This window comes from Giraffa tippelskirchi, chromosome 1 (assembly GCF_054371585.1).
Source record: "Giraffa tippelskirchi isolate mGirTip1 chromosome 1, T2T-mGirTip1v1.2.pri, whole genome shotgun sequence".
NCBI classification, from domain to species: Eukaryota; Metazoa; Chordata; class Mammalia; order Artiodactyla; family Giraffidae; genus Giraffa; species Giraffa tippelskirchi.
The window spans coordinates 162165653-162172649 of NC_137275.1; the positions used below are offsets into that span (position 1 = coordinate 162165653).

The following is a 6997-nucleotide window of genomic DNA, read 5'->3' on the forward strand; positions in this document are numbered from 1 at the left end:
TGAATAATGTCTGCTTCATGCCGTTCTCCCCTAATATACTTTTTGTTTTGAAGGCATCATATGGATTAAGTTAGTAACACCCATCCTCACGTTTTCAAGCCGCTATCTCCCCCTAAATCATCTCTCTTTGGAACTTGACAGGTTATCACACCTTGTCTCATTTCATGCTGCAGCTTCCCATGAGCAGATTAGTCTTGCTTCACAAATCACAGGCTCCTTTCCTGAGTGAAACACCTTCAAAATTACAGCAGCCTTCCCCAAGGGGTATCAAAATTCTTTTTTCCAAGGTTTGTGGTGTTCCACTTGGGGGCTTCATTGCTCTGAAGCACCATGCCTTGGATCATCTCCTTCGTTGAGGGTATTATCATAAAACAGCAAGAGAAGAATTCACCAAGCCCATGATAACTTCATCTCTGCATTTAACAGGGTGTCCTCCAGGCAGGGCTCCAGGTGGCCTCAGGCTTGTGAACCGTCAGAAGGGCAGGCAGTGCCTGGAGCCGCTCCCCCTAGCCCAAGGTGTAGAGGGAGACAGGAAACAGACCGTAAGCAGCATCCCAGTGGTTCCATGGTTGATAAAATTCAAACACAACTGCTTGCAATTTGCAACTCATTCCAAACCATGGTTAGACCAAACACAACCAGATGTGGCAGATTCTATATAGACAGACAATATAGAAGCGTCAAAGAACTTGCTTCCCCCAGGTACTCCTATGATATTCTTCATACTTGTAGTGGCTACCTACTGCTTCTACCCACTCAATATGCATTCCTTTTCTTGTGCTATTGGTACCTTAGTTTCTCCTGGGGAATCTTAGTTCATAAAATTTGGTGGGGCCTACCCCTTGGTCCTAGCACTCAAGGTGAACATTTTACCAGACCTAGTCAATGAGAAGACTCTATTACCCTGGACACTGTGAATGATTCAGTGACAGCTGTGTGACCCACCTTTAAGAACTTCTTCAAGAACTATTATGAAAGAAACGATCCCTTTCCACAGGAGTTGCTAAGCTGGTAAGATGTAACTGCATCTAAGAGTGACTATCTTGCCACCACAGGATGAGGGTCGGGGAGATTCTATGTGAAAATGTTGCCGTTGAAAAAGGAAATGAGAGAAATACATGAAAACATTGTTTGACACCTGGATCCAGCCATACCTGAAGTCACTGCCACAGTCTAATCACAAGAACCAACAAATTCTCTTTCTCTCACAAGATAGTTCCATCTGGGTTCCTCACTTGAAAACAAGAGTTCTGATAAATATACTACCCATTAACTTGCAGAAAATAAAATATATAAGCCATCCCAAATGATTCATGCATTGATTTATGACAAAAGATATAATGGACATGAGTTTGAGCAAACTCCAGGAGATAGTGGAGCACAGAGAAGCCTGACATGCTACAGTCTATGAGGTCACAAAGAGTCAGACATGACTGAGCAACTGAACAACAACAAAGGATATTATGAACAACTAACCTATGTCAAGCTCTGTGTTTGGTATTAGGGACACAGAGACAAACAGGATACAACCCTTGTCTAAGAGGTGTTACATTCCTTGCCTAAAAGGTGTTACATTCTAGTATCCAGTTTAACAACAAAATCCACAATTTCAATAGCTCAAGGGAGAGTAAAGGTTCTTGACTTTATTTTTATTAAGATATAAAATAGCATGGATTAGCACAAGTATCGAGCAACTTCATATAATCCAGGTGAGTATGCCTTAGTGCCTAGAATGTAACTTACTTCTATTATTTTTTCAGAAGAGATAAATGCTTATCTAAACAATTCTAGAAAAAGAAACATGGTGGCCACAGGTTGTTTATGTTTGCAGAGAGGCCATTCCTTCTGATAATGAAATTTGGGAAACCACCTCCACCACTGCTTGAAGTATGGGTGAGTCTGTCAAATTCGTAAGACTGCTCTTACCACAGGTCAAGGCATGGCCACAAAGCATAAGTTTGTCCAATCAGTGAGAATACTCATTTCTCAGTTCCCTTTTCAAGTCCTCCCTTCCCCTGTATATCTGCCCCAGGCCCCTTCTCTTTTCCATCTGCATTCACTCCTAAGTTGATCTCAACCAACCTCATGGCTTTAAACACCATTCGCATACTGCTATATCTTTTATTAACATCTCCATCACAGATGTCTGCCCTGCACCCCAAATCACCTACTTTCAAGTCCAACTGCCTACTCTTGATACTCCCACCTGGTCTCACCCTTAACATGCCCCAGCCACATTCCTGAGTCCTGCAGACCAGCTCTTACTTAGTCTTTTTCATCTTAAGAACTGCTCAGACCAAAAAAAAAAAAAAAGTAGTTGTCATTGATTCTCCTCTTGCTTTTCACACTCCATATCGAATCTGACAGCTCTTCCTTCACAAGAGATCCAGAAACTGATCACTTCTTATCATCACCTCCACTAAGATCACTCTTGCCCAAGTCCAAATCATGTCCCCACTGGATGACTGCAGAAGCCTTCTTATCAGGGACCATGATTCGGCTTTCAGTATATTCGGTATATTATAAACAGAGCAACCAGCATGATCCTAAGTCAACACAATTCCCTTTGCCAGGAAAGCTCATCTCCCAACATTCACTCAAAATTTCAATCTCCTTTAGGTCTTGACTTAAACATTACCCTCTAAGGTCAGGAATTTTCTGGCCAATCTCTGTGACACTGCATCACCCTCCGGCAGCAAGTCCCAGTAGCCATTCCCTTCTCCAGGGTATCTTCTTCACCCAGGGATCGAACCTGGGTCTCCGGCACTGCAGGCAGCTTCTTTAAGTCTGAGCTACCAGGGAATCCCCTTATCACTCTATATCCTCCTTCATTTATAAAATGAAGCAGTAAACTTACTGCTACCTAACATACTAAATATTTTAGTGATTTTTGCTTGTTAGTTTATTATCATCTCCCTCAACTTGAATGCAAGCTCCATGAGGGTAGGGCTTCTGTTTTGTTCATTGCTGTAACCATAAAACTTAGAAGAGTGCCTGCCACTCATTACGTAATGAATGAATGAATGAACGAACAGTGAGCACAGTGTTGTCTTTAGAGGAGATCCAAGGATGGAAAACAGTGCAGGCTCATTCTGGGACAAGTGCTCAAAAGAGAGCACACTTTATTACCTGCCACCTAGATCTACTGAGCTGTCCTTCTATCATCACTACCATCAATCACTACAGCCCAGTTCTTTGATTCTATGAGCTGCTCCTATCCAGTCAGTAAATTTCCCATTTTATGTATGCCAGGGTCAGTTTCTGCTGCTTGCAACTAAAGATTCCTGGTTGACTCAAGAAGCCAAACATCTAGGCTTTCACTATAACACCATTTATTGTTGTACATATACAGCAATGTGCTGACCTGGTTCTGGGTGTCCTTCTATTCCACAGTAAGTGGTAAGGCTTTACCTGAAAATGACACAAGAAGAGCTGCTATATTATAACTTAGATACACACAAATTATTCACTTCTGAGTCTTTTCTAAAATGACTAATCTGCTTATTTTAAACCACCAAGACTTCATTCCTTTATTAAGTATATCTTATAAAGCAAAAATATATGCATAAACATTCTAGAGAGGTTTTACAAGGTGATGCTGAACAGCAGATTCAAGAAGACAGCAGAGCACCTTCACTTCTACGTTAGCAATCAGGACCCTGACGTCAGTAAATTTGAGACAATAAACCATGAAGGATATGAAAAACAGCATACAACTGAGTCCAACTTTTGTGGAAAGAGAGCTAAGAAAAGGAAATATATTGAAACACTAGCAATAGTCCTAAGTAGAGGAATGGTGGTTATTTGTATTTTTTCATTTAACCCTTCCTGAATTTTCACAAGCTTAGCAGTTAATAAACATGATTATTATTTTTAACAAAGAGATAAACAGTATTTCTTTGGAATTTGAAAAAAACAAAAATATTTAAGAGGTAAGAGAATCTGAAAACCAGTGTACTTTTTGGTGACACCTTCCAGCTACTAACATAAATAGTCACAGGAAATTAAATAAGATCCTCACCTTCAGAAACTCCTTTCCTTCCACAAATCGCCAGAACATTGGAGCCTATTATACAGAGTGAAGTAAGTCAGGAAGAGAATAACAAATATTATATATTAACGCATATATATGGAATCTAGAAAGATGGTGTTGATGAACCTATTTTTGCAGGGCAGCAATGAATGTGAAGTCAAGTGGGCCTTAGAAAGCATCACTACAAACAAAGCTAGTGGAGGTGATGGAATTCCAATTGAGCTATTTCAAATCCTCAAAGGTGATGCTGTGAAAGTGCTGCACTCAATATGCCAGCAAATTTGGAAAACTCAGCAGTGGCCACAGGACTGGAAAAGGTCAGTTTTCATTCCAATCCCAAAGAAAGGCGATGCCAAAGAATGCTCAAACTACCACACAATTGCACTCATCTCACATGCTAGTAAAGTAATGCTCAACATTCTCCAAGCCAGGCTTCAGTAATACGTGAACCGTGAACTTCCAGATGTTCAAGCTGGTTTTAGAAAAGGCAGAAGAACCAGAGATCAAATTGCCAATATCCGCTGGATCATCAAAAAAGCAAGAGAGTTCCAGAAAAACATCTATTTCTGCTTTATTGACTATGCCAAAGCCTTTGACTGTGGGGATCACAATAAACTGTGGAAAATTCTGAAAGAGATGGGACTATCAGACCATCTGACCTGTCTCTTGAGAAACCTGTATGCAGGTCAGGAAGCAACAGTTAGAACTGGACATGAAACAACAGACTGGTTCCAAATAGGAAAAGGAGTACGTCAAGGCTGTATATTGTCACCCTGCTTATTTAACTTATATTCAGAGTACATCATGAGAAACACTGGGCTGGAGGAAGCACAAGCTGGAATCAACATTGCAGGGAGAAATATCAATAACCTCAGATATGCGGATGACACCACCCTTATAGCAGAAAAGTGAAGAAGAACTAAAGAGCCTCTTGATGAAAGTGAGAGGAGAGTGAAAAAGTTGCCTTAAAGCTCAACGTTCAGAAAACTAAGATCATGGCATCTGGTCCCATCACTTCATGGGAAATAGATGGGGAAACAGTGGAAACAGTGTCAGACTTTATTTTTTTGGGTTCCCAAATCACTGCTGATGGTGATTGCAGCCATGAAATTAAAAGACGCTTACTCCTTGGAAGGAAGGTTATGGCCAACCTAGATAGCATACTTAAAAGCAGAGACATTACTTTGCCAACAAAAGTCCATCTAGTCAAGGCTATGGTTTTTCCAGTGGTCATGTATGGATGTGAGAGTTGGATGGTGAAGAAAGCTGAGCACTGCAGAATTGATGCTTTTGAACTGTGGTGTTGGAGAAGACTCTTGAGAGTCCCTTGGACTGCAAGGAGATCCAATCAATCCATCCTAAAAGAGATCAATCCTGGGTGTTCACTGGAAGGATTGATTTTGAAGCTGAAACTCCAATACTTTGGCCACCTCATGCAAAGAGTTGACTCATTGGAAAAGACCCTGATGCTGGGAAGGATTGGGGGCAGGAGGAGAAGGGGATGACAGAGGATGAGATGGCTGGATGGCATCACTGACTCAATGGACATGGGTTTGGCTAAACTTCGGGAGTTGGTGATGGACAGGGAGGCCTGGCATGCTGCGATTCATGGGGTCGCAAAGAGTCGGACACAACTGAGCGACTGAACTGAACTGAATACAGACACAGACACAGAGAACAGACTTATAGACAAGGGTAGGGAGAGGAGCAAGAGGGTGAGATGAATGGAGAAAGTAGCATGGAAACATATACATTAACATATGTAAAGAGATAGCCAGTGGAAATTTGCTGTATGACTCAGGGAACTCAAACTGGGACTCTAGTAACCGAGAGTGGTGGGAAAGGGTGGGAGGTGGGAGGCAGATTCAAGAGGGAGGGGACATATATACATCTATGGTTAATTCATCTTGATGTATGACAGAAATCAAACCAATATTGTAAAGCAATCATCAATCAATTAAAAATAAATATTTTTAAAAAAGAAGGAAAGGAAATAAGGGGACAGAACAAATTATGAATCAGCACTTCTCAAACAACACTTAGAAAACCATCTGTAACAGAATCACCAGAGGATTTGTTAAAAATAAAGTTTCCCAACAGCCATTTCAAACCTGATGCATCAGAACCTCTGAGGGTCATACCCAGGACTCTGCATTGAACAATCTGCCCAGTAAATCTGACGCCTGCTCAAGTCCAAGAATCACTGGAAAGATGAAAGAAGCTACCTGAAGCTCCTTGGGGATTCACCCAGCCTCTGCTTGAATGACTTCAACTGAATAATAAAACTTAAGTCAGTAGAGAGAAAGAATTCCATCAGTCAGAATCATCACCAGGTTTCTACTTTGTTTTCTGTAGTGTAAACACAATCTATATCATATGCCAGTAGCACAACATCTGCAGGCCCAACCACCCCATAAATCCATCAGCCAGTTGCTGGATCACATAGTGGAATCTTCATTATGAAAGCATATTGACAAGTTCTGCTAATTGAGAGCTAAACTGTTTCTCCCATTAAAAAAAGCTATCATCGGTGAAAGCCTGATCTAACCCAATTGGCCCCAAACGTATTTGCTAGTCCTCTTCTCAGTATTTTAAAAGAACAGCACTGTAATATTTAATCAGTTCCATAACTTGCCTGGTCTTTCCCCATCTTTTCACTAGAGATTTTCCAGCCAGAATAAATGACTCTTCAGACTGTTCTACACCTTGCTCCCTGGATATGCCATAACCATTCCCACCTCTGTGCCTCTCCCTGAATGTCCCTCCCCTTTCCTCTCTGCTTTTCTGGTTCCCCTCTTTATAAACACCCTGTCACTTAGGACTTGGCTACCTAGAGCACAAACCCAATAACCATGGCTTAACCCAAGAAGCAACGGCTTTTCTTACCCAACAAGAAGTCTGGAAATACACCTTTCAGGGCCAGTACCAGTGCTCAAGATGTGATCGAGGGCCCAGGCCCCCTTC

General features: G+C 41.5%; 1 long non-coding RNA gene across 1 annotated transcript; it reads left to right on the forward strand.

Annotated features, from left to right (window-relative positions):
• Window positions 1–1496: 1496 nt before the first annotated feature.
• Window positions 1497–6732, forward strand: LOC145511259 (uncharacterized). The gene is made up of 2 exons (XR_014057706.1): window positions 1497–1709; window positions 4172–6732. It is a non-coding gene; the product is annotated as an uncharacterized LOC145511259 (long non-coding RNA).
• Window positions 6733–6997: the final 265 nt, after the last annotated feature.